At 39.6% G+C, this 13,622-nt stretch overlaps 1 protein-coding gene across 8 annotated transcripts in view; it reads right to left on the bottom strand.

Annotated features, from left to right (window-relative positions):
• Positions 1–13,622, bottom strand: part of LOC122863604 (1-phosphatidylinositol 4,5-bisphosphate phosphodiesterase beta-4-like) — a 70,507-nt gene that overhangs the window by 40,972 nt on the left and 15,913 nt on the right. For 4 of the 8 annotated variants that reach the window (XM_044170233.1, XM_044170232.1, XM_044170224.1 and 1 more), the window contains exon 3: positions 11,850–11,926. The gene's annotated coding sequence lies outside the window, so the exon portion shown is untranslated. Of the gene's footprint in view, positions 1–11,288; positions 11,342–11,849; positions 11,927–13,622 lie in introns of all 8 variants that reach the window. The other 4 variants (XM_044170226.1, XM_044170231.1, XM_044170225.1 and 1 more) reach the window with 3 other exon arrangements.

The following is a 13,622-nucleotide window of genomic DNA, read 5'->3' as shown; positions in this document are numbered from 1 at the left end:
CAGAGAAAACGCCTGCGCTTCTGGATCATGTTTAGATATGGCTTCTTTTTTGACCTATACAGTTTTAGCCGTCAACGCCGAATGGCACGGTGGATTGTGTTCACCGACAATGTTTTCTGGAAGTATTCCTGAGCCCATGTTGTGATTTACATTACAGTAGCATTCCTGTATGTGATGCAGTGCCGTCTAAGGACCCGAAGATCACGGGCATCCAGTATGGTTTTCCGGCCTTGACCCTTACGCACAGAGATTGTTCCAGATTCTCTGAATCTTTGGATGATATTATGCACTGTAGATGATGATAACTTCAAACTCTTTGCAATTTTTCTCTGAGAAACTCCTTTCTGATATTGCTCCACTATGTTTCGCACGCAGCATTAGGGGAATTGGTGATCCTCTGCCCATCTTGACTTCTGAGAGACACTGCCACTCTGAGAGGCTCTTTTTATACCCAATCATGTTGCCAATTGACCTAATAAGTTGCAAATTGGTCCTCCAGCTGTTCCTTATATGTACATTTAACTTTTCCGGCCTCTTATTGCTACCTGTCCCAACTTTTTTGGAATGTGTAGCTCTCATGAAATCCAAAATGAGCCAATATTTGGCATGACATTTCAAAATGTCTCACTTTCAACATTTGATACGTTATCTATATTCTATTGTGAATAAAATATAAGTTTATGAGATTTGTAAATTATTGCATTCCTTTTTTATTCACAATTTGTACAGTGTCCCAACTTTTTTGGAATCGGGTTTGTAATATTGTTCTATATTTCAATCAAATGTAGGTCATATCGTAGTACATTTGCCCCTGTGTTTCCTTTCAAGCTACTGCAGTATCAATAATATGTCACATACACAGTATTAGCTTACACTGAAACTGTGGTGGGAATTGGTCTGAAAATACATCTATGATTATTTGTTTCTGTGACTTCCACATTACTGGCAAACCGACTACATGTCCTCCTTGCAGGCACTGGACGTGTTGTGGTGCATTAATCGACAACCGGTTGCTACGTTTGTCAGATAATCACTAACCCTTTTTCTGGCATCAAAACAGAACTGAGGAAGATGTGACCCCTTTAGTTGTAATTGCATAACTATACAAGTTTGACACTTGATTTTAGTGTTGCCTTTATAAGAACATACATGGTAAAAGATCTGAAATTTTAGAAATTCATAAAATGATCTGAGCTGTATAAATCTGTCCTTATACTGAACTTAATGACCTCAAACCTCCCTTAAATCACGTCTGCAGCAGCTTTCATTTTTTAATTTAAACCTACGATACAGCAACCTCTACAGGTGATTTCTACAGGGCACATTATCCGGGTTCAGACTAAAGAACAGGTGCAGTTTAAACCGCAGCTTCTGCACGGCAATGGGGTTTAAGTGATCATGTGACTTTGACCAGGACAACACAGGTTTAAACCCATCATTTAACCCTTAAACCACAGCTAAGCTAATGGTTTAACAACACCTACTCTCTCCTACTACTGAACAGTGGCATTGTACCTTCTCACCCAGAACAGGGCGAGCTAGATAAATACAAAGCATTCAAAGGACACACGGTAACAAAAAAAAAAAAAAGCATTCATTTAATATATCTCCATTACTGCTGGGAACACAATTTACCTATGGGCACACACGAGTACACCAACTTAAACAGAATGTCATTTACTGCAGAATCACTTTACCTTCCTCCCACAGCTTGACAGAGCTCATCATTTAATCACTGCTTAAAGAATCTAATTACTGATTGAGCAGATGATTTACACAACATCAAATAAATATATATGATGTTGACACAAACAGATGACCTAACTCTGCACTGAAATTCATGATTTGACACAAGAACTAAAGTCCAATACAGCATTCTAATTATCCATCATGTTCCAGTGGCTTTGATTTTTTAAGAGTACAGAGAAACCTAAACCTGACAAATGATAACAGGTAACATAAAGTGATAACTTATTTTCAATGTGCTGGTCATTTTTCCATCCAAAATGTGTTGAACAATGTTCTTCTACAACCTGCTGTATTCTGAATGACTTTGCTCTTCCTAATCTGATAAGCAGCCTGCACACTTCAAACAGGACTTTCTAACAGTGTTTTTAAGTTGTTCATCATTGAAACACAATATAGATAAGCAATGATACATGCGCATACTGCCTTATTATATTATTTTCACTTGCCTCAGATTCAAGAAACTCAGAGGTGTCAAGAGAAGTAGGTTTGTTTAATCACTGGCCAACCTCTACAGACTCTGCACACACAGAAATGTAGCATCATATTTTTCAATGTTGTTACACTGTACTACTGCTCCACACCAACATGGCTGGGTTAGTTTTAGAAAAAAACAAAGAGGAGCAATAAAGTGTATGTGTGCAAGTCAAACATGCTGTTACACTAATATCTGGCACAACAGTAGCATGGTCTTTATTTTCCCCCTTGCTTGGCCTCTTTACAAGTCTGTTTTATTGCACATGTACATACAGTACAATCACATTACTCTCTCACTGCTGCATCCGGGTTTCTAATCTAAACTGTACATATGACAAAGTGTCATCATGTCCTCTTATCAGTTTGTCTAGGATATTTGCCTTGTCTTGCAACTAAGAGTGTGGATGTGAAGGCACGTAACACACCGCTCCTGTTTTTCTACATACAGGACGCTGCAAACTACTGAAAAATGATAACAACATGAGTCTAGATAGAAGTGCTTTTGTTAGTGAAGTATAATACAGAGATGCAACTGAAAATACTAAAAGCATATTGCTTTTTCATTACAAACTTCATCCCTATGCATGCCTGCTAGAAGGCACAGAAAGATATGGACATTGAGCATTTCCTGTGTGGACCCCCTACACTGTTTCTTAATCTTCCTCTCTCACTATTAGGGTCAGAGCAGCCCTTGAGGCTGAAGCCATCTTAGGACACACATATCTACCAACTTACCTACACTGACTCTCTGCTACCCAAAACAAATCCACTGCCACTAAAAGCAATTTTCTTCATTCCCAAAAGAACTGTTAAAAAAGATGTGAAACTTCCTATGTTTGTTTAGTAGCAGCTCCCACAATCACCTAAGACAGTTAACACAAAATAGCAGTCTGTCCTCCTCTCCAAAGAATGGTGAAAAGGCATGGCTTAAACCAATGCTCTCAATTAATCATTAAGTTTAAAATCCTAATCTAGCAACACATTATGACTAGTTTGTTAATTCTGCTGCTAGATTTTGTGACGAGTTAATCACGAATGTATGTTTTTTCCTAGAACAAAACAATTTTAAATGGTAAATGTATCTTTTGCCAGCAGAAATTTTAATCAAATAAAGCAAATAATACAGAATTTTGGCACAGTGATGACTTGTCATGCGCTGACTATGTAGTGTATTGACTACTCAGATTTTCTTCAATGCACCATATTCCTCTGAAGATCATATTTAGCTCCCGACAGATAACACTCATTTTCCTCGCATTACTTCCCTCTGCTAGCCTTGCCAGTCGACACAAACAGGTTGTTTACCTCAATGCACAGAGCAAAACACCAACACTGCAAGGATTAGAGGTCAAATCCCACTGGGGCCACTTATTCTAACAATGCTTCCGTGGCACTTGATGAGTCTCCAACAAATTGCATGTGTGTCTACAATATGTTGCACACAAGTGGCATTACAAATTTGCTGGCAAAGTTGAATATTGAAAGTGCTGGCATGTCATTCATTCCTGCGCCTAATGTGCAAGGCCATCTTTTCATTTATCAATACAAAAATCTGCATAATAACTCTCTGTTGTGTGCTTCAGTAAAAGTATACCGTAATTGATCATTTTAAAAAATGTTTCATTTTGCTGGTTGCATTTAGTTTCATTTACTTAAGTGATTAATAAGGTGGCATTTAATTTCACATGGGATAATAACTCTATTGCTACTAAAACTGTGAGTGAACCAGTAGTTTAAGATGTTTAAGATATTTATGATTGCATCAACTGACAATTTCCATAATAATTCTCTTAACATGCTTATCTAGAATTATTTTTTTTCTAAAATTACAATCAAACTGAAATAAAACAAGTATATTAATAATTCTGCTGCATCACATAATAATGCAATTAAAATTGACTCTGGCAGACAAGTTGGAAAGAAAAGCTATGACGCAAGTCGCTGCTCCCTACTCCCGTTGTTTTTGGCTGAGGAGAGAAAGAGGGAGACAGAGCGAGGTTTGGAGAGAGCATGAGAACGAGATTAAGAAGGGAGTGAACCTTTAATTATCTCAGGATTGTTCAATGAACTGCATGTCTATGGATGTCACGCATAAAGTTATACCTGACCAGTCTGATGTGTGCAGAAACACAAATGTCTGTGTGGTTATATACAGAAGCCTGATGTATATGGTGCACATAATTTAATAAGGGTAACCACAGAACCACTGGTCAGAACCAGTTTCCACCAAGATATGAGAACCTTACCTTGCACTGCCTCATCTGCATGGAACCATGTCATTACACCTCAACACATTTGCTGCACGACACATAAATACCAAAGACAAAGCTCATTTAAAAGTCTGAAAAATGCCAACATATCTTATTGCTACTGTGCTTGCACCAGTCCCTGCTGAGAAAACAGAGCCCCTAGAGTGTGCACATACAGTACACACACCGGCATGGTTCCTGCACTGAGCAGAATCGGCAGGCGGGGAGGCTAGGATGAGAGCAAAGCAGAGGAAATGAGGAGAAACCCTGAGGCCAGAGGGAGCCAACTCCCATAGACAGCACATGACACTGAGAGGTTCATGTTTAGGTGACACTTCAGTAGCCATGTTGTACTCTACTATACTGTGTATGTGACTGTCTGTCAGAACAACAGAGGCTGGACACAGTAACATCCCACTTCTACAACAGCCCTTTTAATGTTAGCTAAAATATGTCAAAAAAGGTCATAGGACATAGTTTGTGGTGTTTTTGTATTGAACTGAACTGGCGTTCATGATATTGTGGCAGGTTTCCAGTATTCACACTAAGAGGAAAAGCGAGATGGAAAGAAAAACACACCTCAGGTCAACTGGTTTAGTTAAACAGTCTATGTTATGACCTCCGGCAAGACAACCGCCAACCAGGATACACAGAAAAAACATGACAGACACATGCACAGTATTCTGGAAGCAAACAAGCAAGGCTTCCCTTCTGAGGTGACACTGATTCAAGATTGTAGACAGACTACAACTTTCTGATGGTGGCAGGTTTGTTCAATTGCATTACCATGAATTAGATTAAACTCTGCCCTATCAGCTAGAATCCAGTTAGCAGAAGGGTTCACGTTTGCCCATACTTACATGCTGCACACATCAGTCACACGCTGCTCATTCCATGAGACACAGAGCAATACCATAAAAATGGTACTGTTTACACTGGATAAAAGTAGTCTTTAATTCAGTGAGAGCTCTTAGCTTAGCAAGGAATACCGTGTTTTTATAACACCCAGAAGACCTCTGTTCTCTGAGCAAACAGCACATATGGCAGTGAAATCAATGTGACTATCGTCTGCATCTGTTTTTCCATTTCATTTAGTTATTAAACAGCAAGGTGGTTTAAGAGGGGATAGTGATCGCTAAGTAAACATGTACTTACCTTAACAAGGATGGAGAACCTCTGTGTGTCTGATTTCACTGGCTTTCACAATTCTTTGACTCAGATCAACTGAAGTCTAATGTAGCATGCCAACTTGTGGGCTACATGTTACTACACAAATTTATGAACAATTTCAGAACTACTTGAGTGAGGAGAGCTGCAGGACTGAGGAATGAGTGAGGAGAGGAGGGAGTGGAAAAGCTGAATGGCGAGACCAACCACTAATCACTACTGAAATTCTCTGAAATTCCCATTTCGCTCGTTTCAATTGATCCACATTTGTGCTCCACTCTGCTCACTGACTGTTGAGTGTCAACTGAGGTTTCTGTGGCCCCTCCAGCAGTGTGTGACTTTGTGTGTGTGTGTGTGTGTGTGTGTGTGTGTGTGTGTGTGTGTGTGTATGTGTGCGGCGTATGTCTATGTCTGTGTCTCCATGTTTGTCTATGTCCACAACTGCTTGCGTTTGTGTCCATGTGTTTGTCAATCCATGTCTTTAAGTTTGTTTTCTTTAGCCCACTTAACCCTCTTAGCACAGAGAGTCGCTAACAGGAGTGTAGAGCACTATTATTCACAAGATAGTGTAAGCCTACAGGTTAGAGAAGTAGGGTTGTGATGAGAAAATTTTTATTTCCACACTGTGTTGGAAAAACAGGACATTCAAAATCAAGAAGCAACATTTTTTTTTCCTTCAACAACGGGGGAAAATAGGGCCCAGTGGCATCCCTTTAACTTTCAACAAAAACAATTGGATTGCACACAAATCTATTACTGATGGCACTTCTTGTGTTTATTGTAAATTAACCTGGCAGAGACTTCTTCACAATGAAGATTAGGTTTGTCTGATAGGTTTGTTTTTGTCCCATGACTCATTATTACGACAAGAACGGTTGCAACACACTCATGTTTCCTTCAAAAAACAACCACATAAATGCCCTTGAGCAAGGCACACAACTTGAGGTAAACAACTGCTCCAGTGAAGCTGCTAACTGGCTAACAGTAGATTGTGTCAGTGTACGTGGCAGCTCCCAGGTGCGAATGTGCCAAACCAAGAGAAAACAACAAGTGAACACTGTGGTAAATCACATACACCCTTACATAAAGGATTACGAGAAAATCAAGGATTAAGGATTATTCAGTGTCCACATAACTAAAAATGGATTCCGGCTTGGGACCACTCTCCATATTCTTGTTCCTTGACTACAAAATATGCAACATTAATCATGGTAGTTTCACCAGTAATAACTACTAATTGAGAAAATTGTAAATTTTGTTGTTGATAAACCAATTTTCTCCAATTAAGAATTCTAGTGTAACCCTATTTAGTGTGTACAATGTTTTCACAGGTCACATCAGCCTTTCTCAAGAAAACAAAGCTTGAAAAAGTTTGACTCTCTTGCCTTCAGGACTACTAAGTTTTATTTTGAAACTTTTACACTTCACTCTTTAAGGCTGACCAGTCTATAAACAAATTTCTGATCACACACTGATGGCAAATTTGCTCCCTCTGTGCAGAATTGTTGGAGAATAAGAAGGTCACAGAACATCAGTTGGCTAATATATGCTTTTCTTTGGTTGTATGTACAAAAAAATCTGTAATCACCATTTATTTCTGTGGGATTGTGAACGAGGAAGTATTATGCTGTTGAACACAAGAATGTCTTTTTCCAAGCCAAATGACCCTCTTCTACCCTCTTCTTTGCCTTTTATAGTTGAGGATCACTCTGCTCACTCACGCTCCTCTGTCCTGGGTTACATAATTAACTTGAGCTTGGGATGGAAACTGGCTGTCTTTCAGCTACTACAGAACATATGTGCACATATCAGCACTTGTCACATGCGCCCAAATATCATGCATAACATGTGCATGGACGTCAATAAGAATAAGACTTTCTCACATTCAAATACAGCATTAGGATTTCCCTCACTTTCAAACACAACACCTTTGTCAGGTCAGTTTCTAGGGTTCATCCCTACTGAACAGCAGATGAAGATGTAAATTCGTTCATAAAAACACACAACCATACTGGGACACACACATCCACATACTCAAAGAGTTCTATATATAGTCATCCGCATCCACCATCTGCCAAATTGAGTTACACAAAGAATTTAACACATGGCCTAATGGACGGAGCGTCCACCTAATAAATGATAGCCTAAAGCCTTTGCCAAATGGTGGATATTAGTGTGTGTGTGTGTGTGTGTGTGTCAGACAGAGTCTACTGACCCACAGCCAACGACTACCCTCAGTGAGGCAACACTGAGGCCCCTCAGAGGGTTGAGAGAAGGGGAGAGGGGTAAGGGGTGTCCCCGGGTTATCAGCAGTCTTAATCAGAGGTATTTAGAGCACTGCATGTTTGACTGTGTGTGTGTGTGTCTGTGTGCATGCATGTGTGTCTGTTTAAAAAGGCACTTAGCCAGGGAGTTCCCTGAATGTAATGAGGTAGAGGGGCCAGGCTGGCACATTAGCACACTCAAGTCGAAACCTCCCCTGCCATCTGTAAACAGATCTGTACCACCACTACTTTTATTTACAAGTATAACGGGTACACAAGGTATTTAAGTTAATTGGGACAGACAAATTAAGAGAGTGGAACAATACTAGACTAAAACTTTAGGCAGATAAACTGTATCAGCAATGCAGAAAAGATTTTTACATTACTTGAGGAATCCCTATTACAGCGATGTTTTAAGTAGTAAAATATAACTAGAAATCATCACTCTTTGCACTGTGATGAATATGTGTAACTGAAGCCACCAAATGGAATATGGAAAATACCATTTTTCATGAGGTGATGGTGAGGAGATGGTATCCGTGTCTGGTTAATAATAGAAACATCACACCGGAATACAGGTATTAGAGAGACTTTGCAGTTGATTTTAAACAGTGTGAAGACATAGCATGGGTAGGAATTTTTTTTTTTTTTTTTTTTTTTTTAAATAGCACAGGAGTGATGTAGATGGGACAGAAGAGTGAGCCTGTGAGCAGCCTGTGTGAACAGCAGTACAGTTTCTGTTCTGACAGACTGATGACTACAAAATGAATCTCAATTCTATTTTGGTCAAAGCTCTTGCTCAGGAAGTAACATTGAAAATGTTTATGTCTGAACATAAGCATTAGGTTCATATTTGGTTCTGTTATTCATAGAAATTAGGTTTAACTATACTACTAATATATACTTTTATATAGAGAAGTTTATATTGGCAGTGCATAATTTTCCTGCTGTGTTGGCCCCTAACAGAACCAGTTAATATTGAAGAAGTATTTTTGGCTATTTGACATCCATGCTATAATATTCCGGGAGGCATGTGAGGACACAGCCAGAATCTAGTCTAATCTTGGCATAAATGGATTGATGTTTCACTTAGAGGTGATGAAGGTAGGTGCAGGGCAACCTGCAAAAGCCTGTTAATTTGGGCATGAAAGTTAGATAACTGGCCTTTGCAGACGGATGCCTGCAGAGTGAAAATACCAAATTATCCCAAAATTACTATGTTACATCACAGCCTGCGGCACTGTGCTGTGTGTGTGTGTGTGTGCGTGTGACAGTCTCATTTAGACCAGATTAGGAGGTCGAAGGTTTGGTTTGCCCAGCTACACATACCCTGGTGAAGGATCTTCAGGGCCAGATTTGCCCAAACATGGTCAAAAATACTGAGGATACACACACAACACGACCTATGTGAATTGTTTGAGAAGCCTTCATATTTCATTTGAAAAGGATTCAATTTTCCTCCAATAAACTCAATCCACTTGGAGTTCACCGTTTTTTCTGACTACTGCAAAATGGGACCATAGGGTACCTGAGACAGTACCTAAAGGGGCCTAAAATGTTCCAAATTAATGGATACTCAATAATACAAACTCCATTTTGGAGGAGTCACATCTGAAATACTAGTTAAAGATGCAGCCTTCCACCCATTCTCCTTACTGCTGTCCATCTCTTAGGGGGACAAGGAGGAATGAGGGATAACCCAGTAAGAGAGAAAGAGAAAATTAGTAATAAATAGAAGCTTGAGAGTTTGATACAAGGAGAAGTGGGCAGAAGGAGGACAGGGGGAGGGAAGTAGGGGTTGCTCAAAAATATGGGATTTCTCCCATTGCCCAAATAAGTACCTAAGTATTAAATAAGAATTTGTGCCCTGCTGAGCTGCCGATAAGGCAGCCAGGAGAAAGGAGCTGTGGAAATAGAACATGTCCATATAGAGAGGGGAGCTGTGGAGAGAGGGAGCAGGAAGGGGCAGGGGTTAAATACTTCCCCAGAATGTGTGCTTTTCACTGGCGTAAACCCAGTGAAAAGAGTCCCCGAGTCCCTGCTGATTGACTCAGCCTGAGGGCCTACCCCGAGCATGATTGAGCATAGGCAGCTGAACTATTGCCCAAGAAATTACAGCTTTTAAATAGGTTCCACATTTAAGTTCAATGTTTACTGATGTTTGAAAACACTAATGATGAGAGACTGGAGATTTTTCATCAGGCTTTTTAACTTCAGCCAGCATTAGTCTTCCCCAGGCAGTGAGTTTTTGACTACTAGACTGACAGAGAGAAGACTGAAAGAGGAAAACCTGTCTTGACAAACACCCCACAGATGTTGCTTCTCTCTGACACCACTGGTCTCCATAGCAACCCTACTGGCCAGTAATAGCCTCTAGCTCGCCTGGCTGCAGAGGAGTCATGAAGACGCACATACACACACACAAACGGGCACATTTCAGCCTCTGAATGGGATCCCAGTGTGTATTTATAGAGACAGAGAGACTCACTAGCCCACCCTGCCAAACCACCCCCTCAGGCCTTACCAGAGAACACACATATCTAAACAGAGACCATCTACCCCCATCATTAAAAGCCCTGGCCACACACATACACACACAGCCATAAAAACAGATCTACCAAGACCCTCGATTCTAGTAAACAAGCCCTGTAATTGGTGATAACAGATAGCTGGGAATTATACATTAGAGCTGGCTTGTGTTGTTGCTTTCCTAGTACGTGCAAAAAGCACTGGCTGAATTGTCTGGTTAATATTAAGATGTACACTCATTTTAACATGAAGAAATTGAGCTTTTCTTCACATTTTGCGAGGCACAATAATGAATACAGAAGATAGCTTCCTGTAACCAATGCTAGCGTGTTCCTACATTCAGATTCTGCACAACATAGTTTTCATTCAGAACTGAACCCTGTTGTCAACAGGTGTCCTTTGCACAAGGATGTGTCCTGTTAATTATACATGAATACAAAGTTGATTATTTCCCCCAAAAATGAGATAGGTCAATGTTCCTATCTTTGTGAGACCTGCCTGAGAGGGTGAGGCAGGTAACTACTGTATCCTTACTTTAGCTGAGTTAAGACTAAATGTACCCACCGTATAACAAAATCAAATCTATCCTAGTCTAGCATAAACAGAAGGTTTTAATCAAATGTCAAGGGCTAACACAGAATAGACATGTTCCTTCTTAATTTGCGCTACAAAGTGCATCACATAAAAGGTAACTTTGTTTTGTTCTAACAATAATTTAAACTGAACTGAATTGACATGCAACAGGTGTGGGGGTTGCTGTAAGGCTAGCTGGCCTTGTAGTGAGACAGCAACTGTTGTCTCTTGTTTAACAATATTACAAGGTGTGTCACAGAGATCTGAAAATGGCAATTTGTACCATAATTGGATCTGTCAAAGCGGCTCTGTGATCATTCAAAGAGGTATCCAAACCTGAAACCAGATTTTTGAAGGTAGGGTTAGAGTGATAACATGAAATTTTATCTGGGGGAGAGACATGTATGCCCTATCAAGAGAATACAGTTGTATTTGCTTTTTCTAATTAATTCTGTTTAAATTCCAATCTACCATATTACTGAACTTTAACTTTGTGTAATTTGTTCCTATGTTTCATTCATTCAGTTAAGTATTAATCACATTGATTTCTGACACTTTGTAATAATAACATCAAATATTGTATGTTCGACTTTTCCTGTCTAAAGTGGGAAAAAAACAACACACTTATTTTCATTATACTCATCAGAGGTATGTATACTGTATGCCTAACACTGCCAACACGCAATGCATTACATGTACATTAACAAGAAATGACGCTCTGTTTTATAAAAGGTGACAGCAATTTAGTTCAAGCCAGGCAGTGAGCTGATGATTACGTAAAGGATTGAAAAACAATGAAAGCCGCTGTACTGTATATGTGTGAGGTGAATCTGAGTGTACTTACCAGGTGACAGACAGAGGGACAGAAAACTGAGGGGAGGGGAAACACTGGCGGACAGCACTGGACCACTCTAAAAAGAGCTTAATAGAAACAGGAGAGGAAGGGAGAGAGGAAAGAAAGTGAGGAACAAAAAAAGGACAAGAAAGATATTAGTGAAGTGTAATTTACAGATATCGTGCTGCGGACTTCATTATTCAGCTTCATCTTGTACAATTACAGTAATATTACAGATGCTTGTGATGGCTTCAGGGGACACACTGACACACAAACACACACACAAGCATACGCACGCACAACACACACTTGGGTGTAATCACTGCCCCCCCGTCCTATTCGGCTTGTGCAGAAGTTTAATCATTTCTCTGGCTTCTGCTTAATAAACTTTTAATAGGAAGCTGCTTCCTATTAAAATGCTGGAAAATTAGACTAACGGCACCACCTCCGCATCTGCTCTGCCATAGCTTTTGAGTGGTAGGTATGTCACTGAGAATAAGAGAGTCTACTAAAAGCTTAAAATGTAAATGTAAAATACTGATTCAGTCAAAGGGACAGACAGAGAGAAGGAGCAAAACATGAACAGAACTATAGATGGAATGGAGTATAATCCTCCACTTGGCAAACCATCTTATATCCTTGTCTGCACCGAAGACAAGACAAATTCCTTAACATTTCCTGTACTTGTGTCTCTCCTCACCTCATCATCACAGCTCCATCTTGCTTTGCCTAGTGCAGGACAGGAACTGTGGCGGTAATGGTTTCTTTATACAGTCATTATGTAAGATAAACTCTGCCAGATAAGCGTAGACAGGGCAAGATAGATTTCAACAACTAAGTGAGGAAAAGTTGCTGTTCTGCAGATTGTATTTATATCTGGGGTTTATCCTAGTTTACTAATGTTGATTTTTGTAAAAAGAAAATGTATCCTGTGACTGGTCCCTTTGTTCTGTTTTGCAGAAGGCTTATCATACAGTAAATCTTTTAGGTACATTTTGAAGAGGAAGAAACAAAAGTGACTCACTAACTGTTTAACAATGGTCTATATTAACCTTTATCATTCACAATGTTTATGTATGGACTGCAATATTGTAATGCTTACCAAATGACTGAATATATATTATCATTTCGATATAATTTAAATTTTATGTCAGGTCTTCTGTTATTTTTTCCGGGCGTTTGGACATGTATACACAGGATGAACCACAGTTTTTAAGGCATTTTGCAACAGATATCCAACTGTTTAACAACGCATGCTAAAGATATTATCCTGAAACATTGTCTACTGTCATTTCCATCGTTTGGAAATTTTCAATCAATCATTTATTAATGACCACGCGACCGAGGTCGGTCGAATTTGCTTTCGGTACAGCATGGTAGGTAAGCTCAATTCAACAGTGTCAAACAAATATCAACATCACTTTTAGACACAATGACTACACATGAGACAAAATTCACAAGACAGAAATTTACAGTCAATATTTATACGATTGATACAGGAGTTTTAAGTGCAGGTACACCTGTCAGGGTTAGTGTTCAGAGTCCTTTTTGTAGTGGGGAAAAAACTGCTTTTAAAACGAGATGATTTGGTGGGCAGGGACCTATAGCGCCTCCTAGAGGGCATCAGCTGGAAGAGGTGGTGAGGGGGGTCATTATTTTTTTTGCTCTTAGGAAAAACAGTCTTTGCTGGGCTTTTTTGGTAATGTGTACTGTGTTGATGTTCCATTTGAGTGTGTAGCTAATGTGTGTGCCAAGAAATTACGGGTAAGGGAGGGCAGTAAG

The sequence above is a fragment of the Siniperca chuatsi genome, linkage group LG16, assembly GCF_020085105.1.
Source record: "Siniperca chuatsi isolate FFG_IHB_CAS linkage group LG16, ASM2008510v1, whole genome shotgun sequence".
NCBI classification, from domain to species: domain Eukaryota; kingdom Metazoa; phylum Chordata; class Actinopteri; order Centrarchiformes; family Sinipercidae; genus Siniperca; species Siniperca chuatsi.
This window is presented reverse-complemented; position numbering and strand designations above follow the sequence as displayed.